Source organism: Panthera uncia, chromosome F1 (genome assembly GCF_023721935.1).
Source record: "Panthera uncia isolate 11264 chromosome F1, Puncia_PCG_1.0, whole genome shotgun sequence".
Taxonomy (NCBI): Eukaryota; Metazoa; Chordata; class Mammalia; order Carnivora; family Felidae; genus Panthera; species Panthera uncia.
The window spans coordinates 59,910,485-59,929,478 of record NC_064813.1 but is presented as its reverse complement, the minus strand read 5'-3'; the positions used below and the strand labels follow the sequence as shown (position 1 = coordinate 59,929,478).

General features: G+C 41.0%; 1 long non-coding RNA gene across 1 annotated transcript; it reads left to right on the top strand.

Annotated features, from left to right (window-relative positions):
• Nucleotides 1-667: 667 nt before the first annotated feature.
• Nucleotides 668-18,711, top strand: LOC125925553 (uncharacterized). The gene is made up of 5 exons (XR_007458872.1): nt 668-764; nt 8,198-8,251; nt 12,662-12,707; nt 15,893-16,253; nt 18,437-18,711. It is a non-coding gene; the product is annotated as an uncharacterized LOC125925553 (long non-coding RNA).
• The last annotated feature ends 283 nt before the right edge of the window (nt 18,712-18,994 follow it).

Sequence of the window (18,994 nt, the reverse complement as noted above, 5' to 3'; positions counted from 1 at the left end):
AAGGGAAGCAGTGGATGGCTTTGTCATTCCCCTGACGTTCCAAGCCAATCTGATCTCCAAAGATACAAGGCCTTTGGCTTCATTGAAAATTCACCATCTTAAAATCTACGTGGGTTTCTTTTTTCATGGGAGCCAACAAATTCATGACAATTCTCAGGCCAATTGGATAGAAGTGCAGCAGGTGTTATACACCAATCCTTTCTCCTTTTAGGATTGACTGCTAAACTGAGAAGGTCTGGGACCCCCAGCTGGGACAGCAATGGTCCCAGCTGCAGAGACCTGGGATGACTCGGGGGAGGAGCTAAAGAACAGGACTGATGACACCAATACCCACCCCACACTCTGTTCTCTGGTGGCACATTTTTTATACCTCTGTTAAAGTCCTTACTGTGGGTCTGCATGATGTAGACGATTGGATTTGTCCTCCCCTAACAACACGCAACCTCTGCAGACAAGAACATGTGTCACATTCATTCTTTTGTTCTCACAGCACCTACAAATGTGCTTTACCAGACTTGTTCAGTAAATATTAGATGAGAGAATGCGTCCTTTCTACAGTCTATCAAAATTCTGCCTTTGGAACTAAGTAGCTCAGGACGTAACAGTTATTGCATCACAATAGGAGATATATGTAAAATGAAATAAAAATTTCAGAATTCCTCTTTGTGCTATGTTATTTTTTCACCTTCTTCTGCCATGCTGGTACCTCTATGAGGGCTGACATCCATAGACAGCTCATACATGCTCTCTGCCAGCTGGTGATGGTAGGTATATATTGAATTACCTTCATATATTTTTGATAATCAGTTGCCTATATATGTTTGGATTGACTTTAGGACTTTCTATTCTGTTCTTATTCTATGTGTCTATTATGTGTCAATACAATACTGTCCTTGTTATTGAGAGTTTACAGTAATTTCTCATATAATGAAGATCAGGTAGTGATCTTCCTCCAACTTTATTCTTTTTCTAAATTGCTTTGTTTAGTACTGGTCTTTTATATTTCTAAGCAAAATTTAGCATTTGCTTGTCAAGTTCTGCTAAATGACTACTGAGATTTTTATCAGAAGAGCACTGAATTTTCCAACCAAAAAAGTATGTCATATCTCTCCATTTACTCAGGTTTTTAAAAATTTCCTTAAGTGATATTTTGTAGTTTTCAGTGTAAAGATCTATTATCTTTTGTCATGTTTACCCCTAATTATTACACACTTTTTATGATTTGAATATTTTCAGATTTATTGAGGCTTTGAGTATCACTTATGGTCACTCTTGGTATTCCCTATGCATTTTAAAATAATGCATATTCTATTGTTGTTGGGTGAAGTATTCTATAAAGATGACTTTTGTGAAGGTACAAGACCATGTTTTTTCACTATTTTATATCTTTATTGGTTTTTGATTTACTTGTTCTATTAATTATTTGATAAAAAAGTATTGTAATCTTTGTTTATAATTGTGGATTTTTCTATTACTCCTTAGATTTTGTTAGGTTTTTTTTTTTTAATTTTTTTTAACGTTTATTTATTTTTGAGGCAGAGAGAGACAGAGCATGAACAGGGGAGGGTCAGAGAGAGGGAGACACAGAATCTGAAACAGGGTCCAGGCTCTGAGCCGTCAGCACAGAGCCCGACGCGGGGCTCGAACCCACAGACAGTGAGATCGTGACCTGAGCCAAAGTCGGACGCTTAGCCGATTGAGCCACCCAGGCGCCCCAGATTTTGTTAGTTTTTGCTTCATATATTTTGAAGTCTTGCAATTGGGTGCATAAATATTTAGATCTGTTATGTTTTCTTGATAAATTGACTTATTTGTCATTGTGAATTAACATTATTTTATACCTGGTGACTTTTTGTTCTGAAATCCATTGACTGATATTAATATATCCATTCCAGCTTTCTTTTGATTCGTGTTGGCATGGTGTATATTTTCCCATTCACTCACTTTAAATCTATTGTGTTTTTATAATGAATGTGCTCTTCTTATTAGTCCTTGTTTTTGATACAATCTCACAGTCTCTGACTTTCATTTGAGAGTCTCTAGTCCATTTATATTTAATGTGATTATTGATCAGGTTAGTATTAAACTTATTTCTATAGAAGACTATTTCTTTCTCCTCTTTTTCTGCCTTCTTTCAGATTAATTGACTGTTTTTTTAATGCTATTATTTCACCTTTGTTGGCTTTTAAATTATAAATCTCTGCCTTATTATTCTAGAGGATACTTTGGGGTTTGTAGTATGTATCATCAACTCATTATAGCCTACTTACAAGTGACTAAATACTGTTTCACATATAACATATAATATATGAGCCTCACAGTAGTATACTTCAATTTCTTCCCTTCCATCCTTTATGCTATTATTGCCATACCTTTCATTTTTACATATGTTATAACCCCCTACACAAGACTATTATTTTTGTTTAAATGCTTATTTACAGATTTAAACAACAAGAAAATCCTTATGAATTTACCCATGTTGTATCTCTTCTTACCTTCTTTATTTCTTTGTCAAGATTCAAATTTTTATCTGGTATCCTTTTTATTTTCCTCAAGGACTTTCTTTAATATTCTGTATGGTTGAGTGTGCTGATAATGAACACTTTCAACCAGTGACTGAAAGAGTCTTTATTTTGTCTTTGAATTGAAAAGATATTTTTTAAATGTAGGATTCTGGAGTGACATCTTTTTTTATTTTATTTTAGTACTTTAAAGGTATTGCTTCACTGTCTTCTTGATTGCATTGTTTCTGATACACTCAAAAAAAATTTGCTATCACATTTATCATTGACTCTTTGTATGCAATGAGCTTTTGTCTCTGGATGCTTTTATGATTTGTTTTTATCATTGGTTTGAGCAAATTGTTGTGTTTGGGTAAAATTTTCTTCACATCTTTTCTGTTTAGGGTTCATTAAATTTCTTTGATCTATGGGATTACGTGTATCATCAACACTGAAAAATGGGGGGCCATTATTTCTTCAAATAGTTTTCTTCTCCATCCCCTCCCCAAAAACTCTATATAGGTATATATTAGGTCTCTATGGCCTTTCCAAAGTTCACTAATGTTCTTTTAATTGTATATTTGGGTCTTTTTCTGTGCTTAATTTCAGAAAGCTTTCACTGCAACATTGTTACATTCATTAATATTTTCTTCTACAGTGTCTGATCTATTGTTAATCCTTTCCAGTATCTATAAATAACCTCAGCCATTACAGTTTCTGTTCTCAGAGATTGATCTGGGCTTTTAAAAATATCCTCTATGTTTCTACTTAATATTTTGAATATAAAGAATGCAGTTACAATAATTGTTTTGGTATACTTTTCTACTAATTTTAACATTTGTGTCAGTTCTGCACTTGTTTTGATTAATTCTTCTCCCTACTATGGATTGTATCTTCCTTTTTCACATGCCTAGTAATTTTTGATCAGATGCCATACATCATGTACTTTATATTTGTTGGTGCTGGATATTTTTGTTTTCTTATAAATGTATTTTTTAATTTTTTTAATGTCTACTTATTTTTGAAGAAGGGAGAGAGCATGAGCAGGGGAAGAGCAGAGAGAGAGGGGGACACAGAATCCTAAGCAGACTCCAGGCTCTGAGTTATCAGCACAGAGCCCGACGTGGGGCTTGAATTCACGAACTGCAAGATCATGACCTGAGTTGAAGTCAGGTGCTTAACCGACTGAGCCACCCAGGTGCCCCATCCTATAAATATTCTCAATCTTTGCTCTGAAATTTAGTTACATTACTTGGAAGAAATTAAATATTTTGAGGTCTTGTTTCTAAGACTTGCTAAGCAGTCCTAGATTGTGATTAATCTAGGAATGATTATATTGTACTATCGAGGCGATATTTCTCTGTGTATTCTACCAATGCTTCATGAAACATGTGGCTTTCAAGTCTTGTTAATGAGATCAGGAATACTTCCTTAACCCATGTCACTCCAGGCACTTCTTTTAGGTGATGCTTTTCCCAGCCTGCCATAGTTTCCTCACACACATATGTTGATCAGGACTCAGGTGAATACTTAAGGGTTACCCTCTGCAGATCTCTGGAGTTCTCTATCTGTACAGCTCTGTCTCTCTCTGATATTTTGCCCTGTGAACTGTAACTACCTTCATCTTCCTTGTCTTTTAACCATGTCTCCTCCTCTCAGAGAGTTCACCTGTCTTCAATTTTGGTTTTCCTTTCCTGTGCCATGATGCAGGAACTCTTTCCATACAGTACCATGAGGCAATCACAGGTAACTCCATTTGTTTACCCGATGTCGAGTGTTTGAAAACAATTGGTTCATACGTTTCATCCATTTCAGTTGTTTTATACGGGAAGGTAAATATAGTCCCCATTATTCTATCCTGTTTTGAAGTAGAAGTAAGATTGTTGCTTTAATGTTTATCTCTTTTTTAATGCAGAGTTTAGAGAATAAACAGTTAAAGTCTAGAAAGCTTAAAGAATGATGGTGAAACAAAAGTCAACAAGGGTGAAGAGTTTGGGTAAAGGCAGAGGGTAGGGGATTGGAGCAGGCAAGAAGATCTTAGTTGCCAGTAGTGACTCATGTAGGAAAGGAATAGAAAGGTAATATAAGAACTATAAACATGGATTTCCCTAGGTTTGAATCACATGAAAATTTTCAGGATATGCAATGAAATTTGAATTATTTTTTTAAAATTATTTTTTGTTGTCAAACTATGTGTTCTGTTTTGGTTTGTTTTCAAACACTATGCCATGAATAAACTGGCTTTTGTGCAGATTATAATACTATCATATATATGTGTAATATATGTGTACTATATATGTAATATACACACAATATATATGTAATACATGTGTATATGTATATATGTATAATATGTATGTAATAATTACATATACGTGATAGTATCATATAATCTATGTATATGTGTGTGCACATACATATACATGCATGCATGTGTGTATATGTATACATATATGTATACATATGAAATATATATGTAATAATTACATGTGTATGGAAGTATTATAGTATTATAATCTATATATATGATATATATATATATCATATATATATATATAATTACATACATAATGCAGATTATAAATACTGCCATGGACTTCAAAAGTCTGTATATTTCCATGTGTTTTTCCTTCTCTTTGGAATGTGATTCCACCTTGATCTAACTAAACTCCTCACATCCTTGTTCATCCAGTAGAAGCATCACGTCCCTGGTGACATCCTGCCCCTCTGCCACCCAGGCTAAGCCTGCTTCTCTCTCTTCTCTGCTCCTTTAGTTTGTTGCTCGTGTGTACACAAATTCCAACACTTTCAGTATCATATAGCAATTACTGTTTATCTGCTTTTTTCCTCAGCAGACTGAGAGCATATGAAAGGCAGGAACAACATCTCAATCACTTTTGATAGAGTTTCTCAGTACTTATATAAAATTATATCTATTCCTTTCCCATTTCCCCTTCTACTGTATATTGAAACATTTACACACACACACACACACACACACACACATATATATACACGTATATATACACATATATGTGTGTGTGTGTGTGTGTGGTTTATACCTCACTTTTTGTCCAAAACTTAATCCTGCAGAAAGCTGCAATTATCACCTTATAAGCCTATTAAAATAATGAATTGTATTTACCAGTTCATGGTTCCAAACTTGGCTGTGTATCATCTCCCATCCCAGACACAGAAAATCAGAATTTCAGAAGAGTGATTCCCAGGAATATATATTTTTAAATGCTCACCAGAGTGAGTCTGGTCATTGACAGATATCTGACTTTATTCCTAATTTGATGTGCTAAGATCTGGGATTGCCTTTCTGGACTGAAGCATTCTGGGAGAGTTCGCTGCCCAGGGACCTAGTTAAATTTGAAGATTTACAATAGAACAAAGATGATACAGGACGAAAGATTTGGATGGAGATGTAAAAATTAATATAGACACATACACACCTCTCTTTCCTACCTAGGCTGGTGAGTATAGTCAGTAACTATGTATGTATTTATTGCAAGAGATAAACAACTGAGTGGTAGGTGCCCTTGCCATTTGAATAAGTGAGCCTATTAGGAATAAATTATGCATGGTCACTTTCTCTTTTCTTTTTTTTTTTCTGTCCCTCTTTTGCCATTTTCCAGGAATCGCATCCCATAATTGGGTTGTAATAAAATGTGACTGCTCGGGCAATGCTGGCATTCATCTACATGCCCCTGCCACTTCAGCCCAGGGCGTTCTCTCCTTCTTCCTGGTTCTCCCTCATCTCCCGCCAACCCCCCTTGCAGAGCACTGATGAGATGTGACAACAGAAAACACAAGTGCATTTCCTCGAGATTTACCAACATCCAGAAGGAAAGCTCAAAGGAAAAGGAACAATAGAAAAGGGGACTTGTGGAGGGAAGACAGTTCCTAAGCCTGTCGTTTGCAAATGTCAGCTCCATTCTCGGGGAGCTCTGGAGACTGTTAAGCAAACCTGTTTCTAATGAATACAACAAGAGCCATTTGAATCCTCTAGACTTGAACCAGTCACATTTAACAGATCACCCAGTCTATCTTCCATTATCCTCAGAGGCAACCTGGGCCTCGCAGCATCTTTTCAATTTCAGCCTCAAATGGTCCAAGCTATAGGCTTCAATAGGATTCAGCACGGAAATGATGTGAGAGGGCTAATATACTTTCCACATAATATTATATAATTGTTATGTATTTTGTAGTCGTACGTACCATAGTATTATATAATTACTTTACTTATCCTATTCTCTTAACATGTTAGATTTCAGTGATCAATTAGTCTTGATTATTTATTAACACAGCCAGGGGAGCAGTCTAGAAATGCATAGAGCCAGTGGATTTTCTTCTCCACTCCAGCATTCATTAGCTGGGTCAAACACTTATCCTCTGCAGGCCTGTTTCTGCACGTGTAAGAATGAGATCAAATCTTACTGAAAATGTTTGCTGAAAGAAAACAAGGCAAGGATGTATTTGAAAGGTGTAAAGTAATATAAAATTATGAGCTCGTATAATTATTGGTATGATTATTTCCAAATGTCTAGAGCTGACTTTTTACTTCACTGAGTTCTTTGTTGAGTTATATTCCACAAAATGGAGAACGTACTATTCTTCAACATTACTTGGTTGAACATGCCCATCATCCCTTTAGTTGGCTGCTTCAATTCACAAATCATTCTTGTCATTCTGACTTCTCTTCCCTTTGTTACCATATATCTGATCCTGAGGGGTCCATTGAGCAAGAATATTAAATAGGGCGCAGTGCTGATAAGATTCTCCATCACCTTCTTCCAAGGACATTAATTCCACCGGATCCATTTCGTATACACTTCTTCCTGTGCAATGACTAGTCCCACTATGACCTTTCCCAAATACAGACATCACAATGAAAGTTTGTAGGCCAAAAAGTTAATGGCAAAAGGCTGATTTTCTGTAAATGAACAAGGTACTAGCCCTGTACAAGGATCGGAACAGTTTTGCACTTATGAAATTATTTACATGTATTGATGATAATGCATTGTCTTATGCTAAATAGTAATTTAGCATAAACAAAGAGTACATTGGGGCACCTGGGTGGCTCAGTCGGTTAAGCCTCCGACTTTAGCTCAGGTCCTGATCTCGCGGTTCGTGGGTTTGAGCCCCACATCGGACTCTGTGCTGACAGCTCAGAGCCTGGAGCCTGCTTCCGATTCTGTGTGTCCCTCTCTCTCTCTGCCCCTCCCCGACTTGTGCGCTCTGTCTCTCAAAAATAAATGTTAAAATAAATAAATAAATAAATAGGACATTACGCTACTCTGTGTACTTCTTCAAACAAATAAATGTGCTGAACGCACCCCCACACCAGTGGGGATTTCTCAAAGAACCACATAGCTGTCAACAGTCCTGATGCCCAAGTGCCACTACATAGAATCTGATGTGATGATGTTCTTGTTTTAGCTATCTTTGTAGAAAACAAAAATCGGAAGTCAAGGAAAAGGAGGGAGACAGAGATAAGCCGAAAGAGAATGCAAAGTATAAAAATGAAGAGAAGAAAGAGAAAAAAAGAAAAGGGGAAAGGATAGGAGAAGTAAGAAGGGGGCTGTACGTAGCATATTGGTATATTTTGAGATGAATATTCATTATAATATATACTGGATGCAGTAAGATTTTCTTTTTCTCTTTCCTTTCTCAATTCCCATTGGCAATAGCTGGAATAGAGAATGATGAACATGTATCAGAGATCGTGAAATCAACAGCAAAGGGTAAGGGATGTAGAAAGGGAAGCATTTTATGAGATGAATACAAAAGCTTTGCTAAAAAGGAACTATGATAATGCTTTATGTTGAAAAATCACTTTTCAGCATTAAGGCATCTCCACATGTCATCTTATGTAGTGAAGAAGGTCGACAGAATCATAGTTAATATTTTTCTTGAGAAGTGGTTGGTATCCCTTCACAACCTTGCCCCAACGAAACTGGCCAAAACTTGCTACCACCCAAGCCATGTTCAACCCCGTTCAGCTTGCTTTTGCTCTTTCATGAGATGGTCAGAACTAGCAGGTTATCTGAGGTAGGATGGTATAGACTGGAAAAGGGCCTGCAGTCAAAGGTACTCACCGAGGTTCAGCAGATATGTGAGAGGGTGGGAGCCATTCATGATGGAAAACTTGTGTCCTCTAATACGCGGCAGAAAGTAGAATTCAGAAGGATGCTTTTGGTGATGGTTCCAACAAGTAGACGTTCATCAGGCGGTTGGACTGGAAATAGTAGGGCCCCCAGCCCAGCCGATGATCAGAAAACAGCAACAGGCAATATCCCCGACTGTGTTGGTAGGTTATCCCTCCCTGCACCCTGCCAGAGTCTGGCTTTCAGAGGTCACCAGAACAATGAGGGTATGGTGAAGAAGAGACTGGCCTGAAGAGATACACAAGAGACCAGGTTCCTAAGATCATGGTACAAATCCTAAACCATCAAAGCAGAAGATTTGGTTTCATGCTAAGTCACCCGAATGTTGGACAAGAACCACGTAAATCCTGGGGCGCCTGTGTGGCTCAGTCGGCGGAACGTCCGACTTCGGCTCAGGTCACCATCTCATGGCTTGTGAGTTCGAGCCCCGCGTCGGGCTCTGGGCTGATAGCTCAGAGCCTGGAGCCTGTTTCGGATTCTGTGTCTCCCTCTCTCTGCCCCTCCCCTGTTCACGCTCTGTCTCTGTCTCTCTCAAAATTAAATAATTAACATTTTTAAAAATTTAAAAAATAAAAATAAAAAAGAAGCGCATAAATTCCTACCTTGGAAAGGGAGGGTTGTAGCCCACATAGGGGGACAAGATGAGTTTACAGGAAAAGACCAATGGGGTTGGGGGGGGGTGGTTATGGGCTCAAAGTATTGCCACCTTACCTCAGGGTGTGCCTCGGGTCCCCCAATCACCTGGTTCTTTCTGCTGAATTATAATATCTAATTTTTATGTAAAATTCCCATGTAACTGGCCAAAATTTGTAAAGCAGAGTGTAAGCCAACCAAAACATTTCTGAGGAGTGTTGATTTTAGATCTCTGTGACCTACTATGGAATTTAACACTATTTATATACAGTCCTATAAAGTTCTCTACTTTTTAGTGTCTATTATTCCTTTTTTGTCAATTAAATTTCAGTCCAGAGCTGTCATGTCATCATTGGTCATAGTTTTCATGGTACCCAATACTGTGCCTAACAAATACCGATGGTTTACATGATTGTATATGAGAGTATCTAGAATGAAGATCAAAATACTAAAAAAGACATTGGCACATTATGGAAGGGAGTCGAAAAATAATGACTTGGTCCTAACATCACTTAGGAAGTGAGAAAACGTACCAGCAAGAAAGTCTCGATCAACAGACAAAAACAGAAACTAAAACTACAACACAAAAACAACACAAAATACAACAACAGAAAACCAAACAGAAAATAGAAGTATGCCAACTCACCGTTTTAGGAAAAGAAAGTGTGCTGAAACAAAAAAAATTGCACGAATTCAACAGTTTGGCAAATAACCTTGCTGGTACTGGAGAGACATCTGTAGATGATTCTCCAGCTACCTGGAAATAGGAGAAAAAAGGAAAGAGAGGAAGGGGAAGAAAGAGAGAAAAGAAAAGAAAAAAGAAAAGAAAAGAAAAGAAAAAGAGGAGAGGAGAGGAGAGGGGAGGGGAAGAGAAGGGAGAGGAGGGGAGAGGAGGGAAGGGAAGGGAAGGGAAGGGAAGGGAAGGGAACAGAGGAGAGGAAAGGAAAGGAAAGGAAAGGAAAAGAAAGGGAAAGGAAAAGGAAAAGGAAAAGGAAAGAAAAAGAGCTTAAAAAGAACAGGTAGAAGTTTGAGAGAAGACCCCAATACATTCAACATGGTCCAAGCAAGAAAAGGGGGGTGTGATGTTAAGCAGCTGGTTAAGAGCTGAACTCTGTCTCTTGCTGCTCACCATTGAACGACTTCTCACGGGTACCTTGAAGTCAGGGATGGTAGAAAGAATCAGCAAATGCTACAGTGAAGAGCTTCCTTCACTCCCAATCCCAAATACCTTTCCAGAAGGTCATTTAACATTTACCAGTATATCACTGTATCATATAGAAATTCATGACTTCCTACTTCTCAGAAACAACGGCTGTGAAAAGTCAGCAGGCAGTGAAGGGCGAGCTCAAGCTGCCAGCAGCCCTGCCCTGGGAGAATTTCAGCTCCCCTCGCCACACCTTTCCCCTCCTTCCCCACACTGTGGAGCTGACTCCCTGAGCTCACAGATGCCCAACTTTGTTCCCTTTTATTTTTATTTTTTGTTAACGTTTCTTTATTTTTGAGAGACAGAAACAGAGCGTGAACAGGGGAGGGGCAGAGAGAGAGAGGGAGAGGGAGACACAGAATCCGAAGCAGGCTCCAGGCTCTGAGCGGTCGGCACAGAGTCGGACGTGGGGCTGGAACCCACGAACCGCAAAGCCATGACCTGGGCCACAGTCGGATGCTTAACCGACTGAACCCCCCCAGCCGCCCTTTTAAAATAGGCGCCTGTTCCCTTTGAAAATAGTGTCTCTTACCAGCATCTGGCAACAGCATCTGGACGGTTCTGGGCTGCTTAGACCCATGTAAACTGTCCGTCAATTACTAGACCTGTGCCAACCTCCCAGCCCAAACTATCAGTACTCAGGGGCCAGCAGTGGATGGTGGAGAGAGAGAAAAGGAGAGACTGAGAAGCCTACATGGAAGAAAGTACCTTTCTGGAAACTTCTGCTGGCCTATGAAATAATGTCTTTTCATTCAGCTGGGATCAATGTGGATACGGCTCATTAAACAAAACCCCATATAAGAAAAGGTAAATTTGGTAACAAGTATTTATTTTAATAAAGAATTCACCATAGGATAACATTAAATAACTGGCTTCCCGAGTGCACTTACATAAAATCTTTTTAAGAGCACTGCCATTATAGAAAGTGAGCTAATATTTAAGCTGAGTGTACAATGACTCTTTAGGGGAAAGAGTGGTTTAACCACTGAGCATAATTGTGGGTCTGCTTTAAAATTTAGGAAGTCACTGGTTTCTATGGCTCTACTATAATAATTTCTCTTTTCTGCACTATGGCTGGCTCATCACAAAGAGTGCAAGAGTGGGTACCTTCCCAAGATAGAAGGGGCTGGAAAGGAACGTGCTTCCGGATTCTATCACCTTTGTCAACAGGAATGAAATATTCTTTGTATGTCAATTGAAATAGTGACTGGACACATTTACAAAGATTCAGTAGCTTTCCACTTCCACAAAATATTAAAATTGGAATTCTATCACTGCATGGTCATTAACAATGTTAAAGTTAGATAATCATGGGCTTATAAATCCTGCCAAGTTTTTAACGGATCGATTTCATTCTGGTACCCATGAAACTCCGATAAGCGCATTAGCTTTTGTGTCATTGTTTGAAATGTAACCAGGCGCTCCTGAACAACCATAATTTTGCCTCCAGTGAGAAAAAGCTGATGGAGCAGGAGGAAGCAGGGGGCGAGAGGAGGGACAAGAAGGAAGGATTTACGAAGGATGCACCCCACAGTGGGTCGTAGTAGTCAATTTTATGCAGGTTTTCTTTTTTTAAGTTTATTTATTTTGAGTGAAAGGGAGGCAAGTGCAGAGAGAGAGAGGGAGAGAGAGAGAGAATCCCAAGCCCGCTCCACGCTGTCAGCTCAAAGCCCGACGCAGGGCTCGATCTCATAAACCATGGGATCACGACTTGAGCCGTAATCAAAAGTCGGCCACTGAACCGACTGAGCCACTCAGGTACCTCTTATGCAAGTTTTCTAATTGTATCTCACCACCCAAGAAAATAACACAAACTTCAAGACCCTATGTTACATCTGTTTTACAAATGTGCAAATTCGGCTTGTCCAAATGCACAGACGTGGGTGTTCAGAGTCAGAATTGCATTTTGAGTCTATTTGACTGAAATCTATTATTTGGGGAGACATTGTTGACTATGTGTCCCAAAACAGTGCACATTCATTTTACAAAGTTAGGAAACAACAGGAATATTTTTAAATGAAATAAAAACATGGATTAATTATCTCATCTAGAGATGTTCCTGGTTTATTTATAGTTATTGCCTTTCAGTTACTTTTCAATACATGGGTTTTTTTTTCCGTTTTATGATGTTCTTTTTTTCCTCCTTATAGAAAGAATACATCTTCCTTGTAGAAAATGCAGAGAAGTATAGAGAAGGTAAAACTCATCTATTATTTGTTATAGTTCCTGAGCCAGGCACACAATAAGCTGATTAATCAATGGTTTATTTTCCTATTTATTGCTTCTATACTTGAAATTATACTCTATATATGTAGAATGCTGTATCAATTTTATAGAACATGAGTATGCTTTGTAAAAGACTGCATAATTTCCCATCGTATGAATTTACCCTCATTTAGGTAACCATTTCCCTTTTATTATAAAGTTGGGTCATTTTCAGGTATCCAACAGTGCGGTGAATATGTTGGCTCATGTACTCCCACCTTGAATCATTTTCTTAGGATAAATTTCTACAAGTGAATCATTAAGTTAAAGCATCTGAGAATTTTTTTTTTACGTTCTTGATACAAATGGCCCAAACTGCTTTCCAAAGTGATTGAAACAATTTACAAATCCACCTGCAGAGCCCAAGACTGATTTTAGCTATAACGAGGATTTTATGTTGATCAAAACGTGTTCCTTATTGCCATTATTTCTAAGGACTCTGTTCTTCCCTTCTTAGCACTTACCAAAATTTGTAGGTCCTGTAGCATATTGGTTTAATGGGAGCCTATTTTATTAACTATAACCCTGGTGAAAACAGGATCTCTCTCTCTCTCTCTCTCTCTCTCTCTCTCTCTTTTTCCCACCGTTAAACAGCAGTACTCAACCAGTTAGGGCCCAACACGGAAGAAACAATTATGTTTGTTGAATGAATGGAAAAGTTTGTTCGGTAGAGGATGATGTTTCAGAGTATTTAAACACCAGAATCATCCAGACAAGATAACTCTGAGAGGATCATTTTTAATGATCATCCTGGTTTTTCATGAATTGTGATAACTGAAGGATTTGCTCTGGCATTCAGCACATGGTCAGGTTCCAGGCTCTGGAACAGTAGACCTTGATGTCATAGCATTCCAACCATGACGGGTCCCATCCACGAGGAACTCGGCAGATTCTGATGGCTTCCCACTGGACTCTCCTGGTGGGGAGTGAAGGGCCTGTAGGCATGTGGGGTGGGGTCTCCCCCATTTACACATGAGTTACAAAGTTTCCATTAAGTAACCATTCAAGGTGAGGCCCCCTGGCTCTCTTTGAAGCCAGACTCCTCCCTGAGGCTTGAAAAGAAACCACAATGCAAAATCACCAAAGAGTTAACAAAGACTTTTGCAACCAAAGCAAAACAATCAGACACAAGGGGGGGATGGTCCTGTGTGTTACTTTGTCCCAGAGACTTGTTTTTGTATCTGTTCACTAGGGCACAGTCCTCTCTCACCCCTGGGGAAAAACCTTGGCTGGTGGGTTCATTTCCTCCCGCTGTGTAAGATGGTCACATCAAGTGAACATCAGCATCGCGGACGCTCTCGGTTCTATGGTGACTTTAAGTTGCCGAATACAGCCTTGATTTGAACATTAGAAGCTCATCCACCTCAGGTTACACACACACTCAGTACTCCTGGACTCGGCTAGGATTTAAATAAGGCCAGTCTTCGAGTAGAGAAGTGTGACCCATTTCCTCGCTCTCTCTCTCTCCTCAGAACCTCTTCCCCATATTTTTGAGTCTTCTGATCCACTTTGAGGGTGTGGGGCATGAGCACAGAGGAGGAGAAGGCAGGGCAGATGATTTTACTCAACTGTAACAGCGGTCATATGGCTCTGGGTTTTCTAGGTCCCGACAGGTGTATTGGGGTCACCTTCTTTCTCCTACAGCAGCTGAGAGGTTGTGGCAGAGCCCGCCCCAAGGGCCCTGGACTGCACCCTGGGGAACAGGCAAAGTCCCCCGAAGCCCCCACACCCTGCCCCACCACTCAGGGACTCTCCCCAGGTCCCGCTAACCTTCCAGGGAGTTCTTTGGGCCAGAATTAAAGGGCTCCAGCCACTTGTCCCTGCTTTACCCCACCCATGACAGATATCTCATTTATGAAAACCACTCCTAAATCCTTGGCTCCTACCAGCGGGGCCACCGTGCAGCGCACCTCTCTTTTGCGTTCCCAGATGTAGCAGAGGCAGCGGCTTGCCACCTCGGACCCTGCAGGACTTGGCGCCAGGGCTGGTCCTCGGTCATCCCTGCGCAGGGGAGGAGACGGCTCCGCCCCGCTTCTCCACCTGCCTCAGTCCCGCAGGGGATCCCTCTTTCCTTCACTCCGCTTTGGAGATGCCAATAGCGAGAGACACGCCCACACTGCCCAGCACCCGCAAGGCCACCCCCAAGGTGTGCCGGCAGGGGGGTTGGGGAGAGGACGCTAAGCTCCAGCGGCCTGTCGAGCCCTGGTGTGGCGGCCGGAACGGAGGAGGCGTGCGTGTCCCCTATCACATGCTCCCCAGAGGGCCAGCAGTCTGCAGACTGATAAGGTGGCCCTTGGGAGGAAAAATGAGGAACCCTGTCGCCCTTTGAGAGAACCGTCGGGGTGAAGGGGAGACACCAAAGGGACAACGCCTGCGGGCACTTCTCTCCAGGTTCACACCTGATACAAAATTTAGACACAACCATAAGCAAGCAGGGTGTCTGCGATGACTTAATTCAGGATGTTCCAGCCTGCTTTCTTTTCCTTTTCCTTTTCTTTTTTTTAAAGCTTTATTTATTTATTTGGGGGGGGGTGATGAGCAGGGGAGGGGCAGAGAGAAAAACAGAGAGAGGGAGAGAGAGAATCCCAAGCAGGCTCCGCGCAGGCAGCATGGAGCCCGATGGGGGACTCAAACTCACGGACCGCGAGATCATGACCTGAGCCCAAACCAAGAGTCAGCGGCCGAACCGACTGAGCCACCCAGGCGCCCCACTGTTTCCTCTTCCAAAGGCACATCCGTGGGATGTAGGTCTGGCTTTCCTTTCCCATGAACATCCATCCGCCACACCGTTCATGAGTCCGTCCGTACCCACAGGTCTGCGTGTCTCCAGCACAATACTCTTCCCTCCCTTTCCACGCGTGGCCCCAGTGAGGCTGGGACAGCCCCCTTCATATCCCACGTGCCCCTCTCATATCTGCTGTGACCACCTCAGGATTAAATCATCCTGCACTGTCTGTGCGCTCCTGTGCTCATTTGCTTTTCGTACGCGTGTGTCTTACCTCCTGAAACAGAGTTGAGACCTATAACCTGAGGGACGATTGCATCTCAGGCTGTGTCTCCACACCAGGCTGTTCTGCCTTCGTTGTTAACCTTCCATTTCCCCCCATTTCCTGCAGGGCAAAGGCAGACCTTCCGAGGACACCGTACAGCTCCATTATGTTATAACTAGTAACATAATTGGAGTTTTATGCATCAAAGCTTTGCAGAGGCACAGATGGAAAGCAACTCTTGGAATTCCCTCAGTAACCGTGGTTCAGGCTTAGCTGCTCAATACAGAAATATTAAATATTAATTGTGTGCCAGGCACCAGACACAAAGGAGCCACCTTCAAAGAGCTCGCATCACACTGCCCGTGATCCTTTTCCATTGCCGCTCGGAACCAATGACCACAAACTCAGTGGCTTCAGAAAACACAAAGTTATTCCAGAGCTCTGGAGACCAGACAAATGAAATGGTTCTCAGCAGGCTAAAACCGAGGTGAGGGTGGGGCTGTGTTCCCTCTGGAGGCTCTAGGGGAGAATCGGTTTCCTTGCCTTTTCCAGATTCTGGAGGCTGACTGCATTTGTTGGGGCGTGGCCCCTTCCGTCACAAGCCAGCAATGTGCCCTTAGGTCTTACCTTTTGCCCCACTCCATCCTTCTCTCTGCCATCACATTCTCTCCTCCAAGTTTTCTTCTCCCATTGTCTCCTTTTAGGAACCCTTGTGATTGCACCGGGTCCACTTGCATAATCCAGGCTAATCTCCTTAAGATCGGCGGACTAACAACCTTAATTCCGTCCACACCCTTGATTCCCCAGGGTCACGTAATGGGACACAGGCATGGGCTCCAGGGACATCTTTAAGGAACAATTGTTGTACCTACTATATTGATAGAGATAGTTCACCATAAATGAGTAAAGTCAAATGGTTTATGACAGAAAAGAAGTCTGCACGGAGGGGAGCACAGGAGAGCAGGGAGACACAAGGATTCTGTGCTCATTTCTGCCTGGTAGAGGGCCAGAGATTACTCTAAAATGAGATGTCTTTGGAAGCAGAGCCCAAGAAATGGTATAGTCTCTCATCAGGCTGACAATATGATATAATGCTTGAAGAAAGTAATTCTGAGCACAGAGGACAGTGGGAGAAAAAAAATGCTTATTTATGAAACAGCATGATAAGTTAATATAAATTGAGAGACTTTTAAAAACATTGCAAGAGTATAGTGTACCAAGATAGACAGAGAAGGAAACAGGGCCATGTCATGGAAAGCCTTGCATGCTATATTGAGGATTGGGGGCTTTATATGTTTTTTTTTAATTTATTTATTTATTTTGAGAGAGAGAGCTTGTACACACGAGTGGGGGAGGAGCAGAGAGAGAGGGAAGAAGAGAATCCCAAGCAGGCTCCTCTCTGTCAAAGCAGAGCCCCGTGCAGGGCTGGAACTCACAAACCATGAGACCGTGACCTGAGCCAAAGAATCGGAAGCTATACTGACTGAGCCACCCAGGCACCCCCCGGAACTTACCTTGAAAATACTAACACTTGAGGGTGTTTAAGGAACAAATCAGGGTGATGAGGTAGGTGTTTTTAGAACAACTACTCTAACCAAGAGGAGTGCAGGACGAGAGGTAAGAAATTCAGGAAATGATGAGAGCCTGAGCTGAAAGAGTTTCAATGAGGACGGAGAAAGTAATTGGATGGAAAAAATGTTGAGTAGAATTTGCTAGACTGGGTGACTGATTGGGTTTATAGAGAGAAAGAGAAGAGAGTTTCCAAGATGACTCACAGGATTTGTTTTGAGTGACTGATATGATCCAGTGAAAAGGGATCTTAGGAAAAAGAGCATGTTTAAGGATAAAGACAGAGTCGTGCTCTATTTGGGATGTATTTATCATAAGATACAGCTGACCCTTGAACAACATGGATTTGAACTGCACGGGTCCACTTATAGGCAGTTTTTTTTCAAGTACAGTGCAGTACTGAAAATGTATTTCTGGTCAACCATAGGCTGTTAGTAGCTAGGTTTTGGGGGAGTCAAAGGTTATATCCAAATTTTTGACTGTGTGGGGCATCAGCACCCCCAACACCAACATCGTTCAAGCGTCAACTGTGCTTGCAAGGGATGTCATGATTTCCAAGAGGCAGTTGGTTGCATTGGCCTAGAAATAAGACAATGTGGGCTAGACATTTAGATAGAAGAGACATCATCATATCGATGTTAGTTGAAGCTATGACAATGGCTGAGTATAAAGTGAGGAAAAAGCTGACCAAGCACAGAACCCTGGATACCACCAACATTCATAGGATGGGAAGGATAAGAGGACCCAGCTGAGGAAACTAAAAGATACTGAGGAATCTGAGGAGAAAACCCAGAGAGAGAAAATTCTGTCATGGCAGTCAAAGGAGAGACTTTCAAGAAGGGAATGATCAATAGTGTCAAATATCACAGGAAGGTCAAGGAAGGAGATGATGATTAAAAGCCCCTTGGACTCAGTGATTAGGAGGACCCTGCTGACCTTTGTTAGTATCACCGAAGATATGGAACAGAAACCTAATTGCAGTGAGTTAGGGAATGAACTGGTGGTAAGCAAGTGAAGAGTATGCCGTCAATGTTATTAGCTTTGAAGGAAGAGTCGGCAATAATTAGAATCAAAAGAGGCTTCTTTGGTTTTGTTTTTCAGGTAACGACATAAGGATTTCAAATCTCCCTTTCTTCATGAAATTCTTTACAACCGTCTCAAAAAGAATTGAGTGCTTCCTTCTCTGAATCCCCATAAAATGGCTACCTACCACCGAGAAGGTCTCCATGACACGGACAGAATCCCGCTTGGTAATCTCATGCCTGCCACATGGAAAGAGGTCAGCAAACATTTTTAAATGAATGAGTGGAAGGATGAATCGATGAATCAGTGAATCAATGAATCAACGAATGAATAAAAAGGTTTCTGTCAGCTGACCAATTTTTGGAACACAGAAATGCTCACATATGCTGGTTGAAAAATAGAGTTCAATGATGTTGTTTTGTCACTGGACACCAAGAAATACGATGCTTAGGCAGTATTCAATATATTTCTTTATAACCAACAAACAATAACTGGCAGAACATTTCCCACCTTAGGGATTTAATTTTCATTACAACGCTCTCTTTACTGCTCACACTACCCTTTCTAATAAGTAACCTGAAGTAAAAGCATCCTGGAGAGATGATTCTTTAGAGAGAGTTTCACTTTGCTATACAA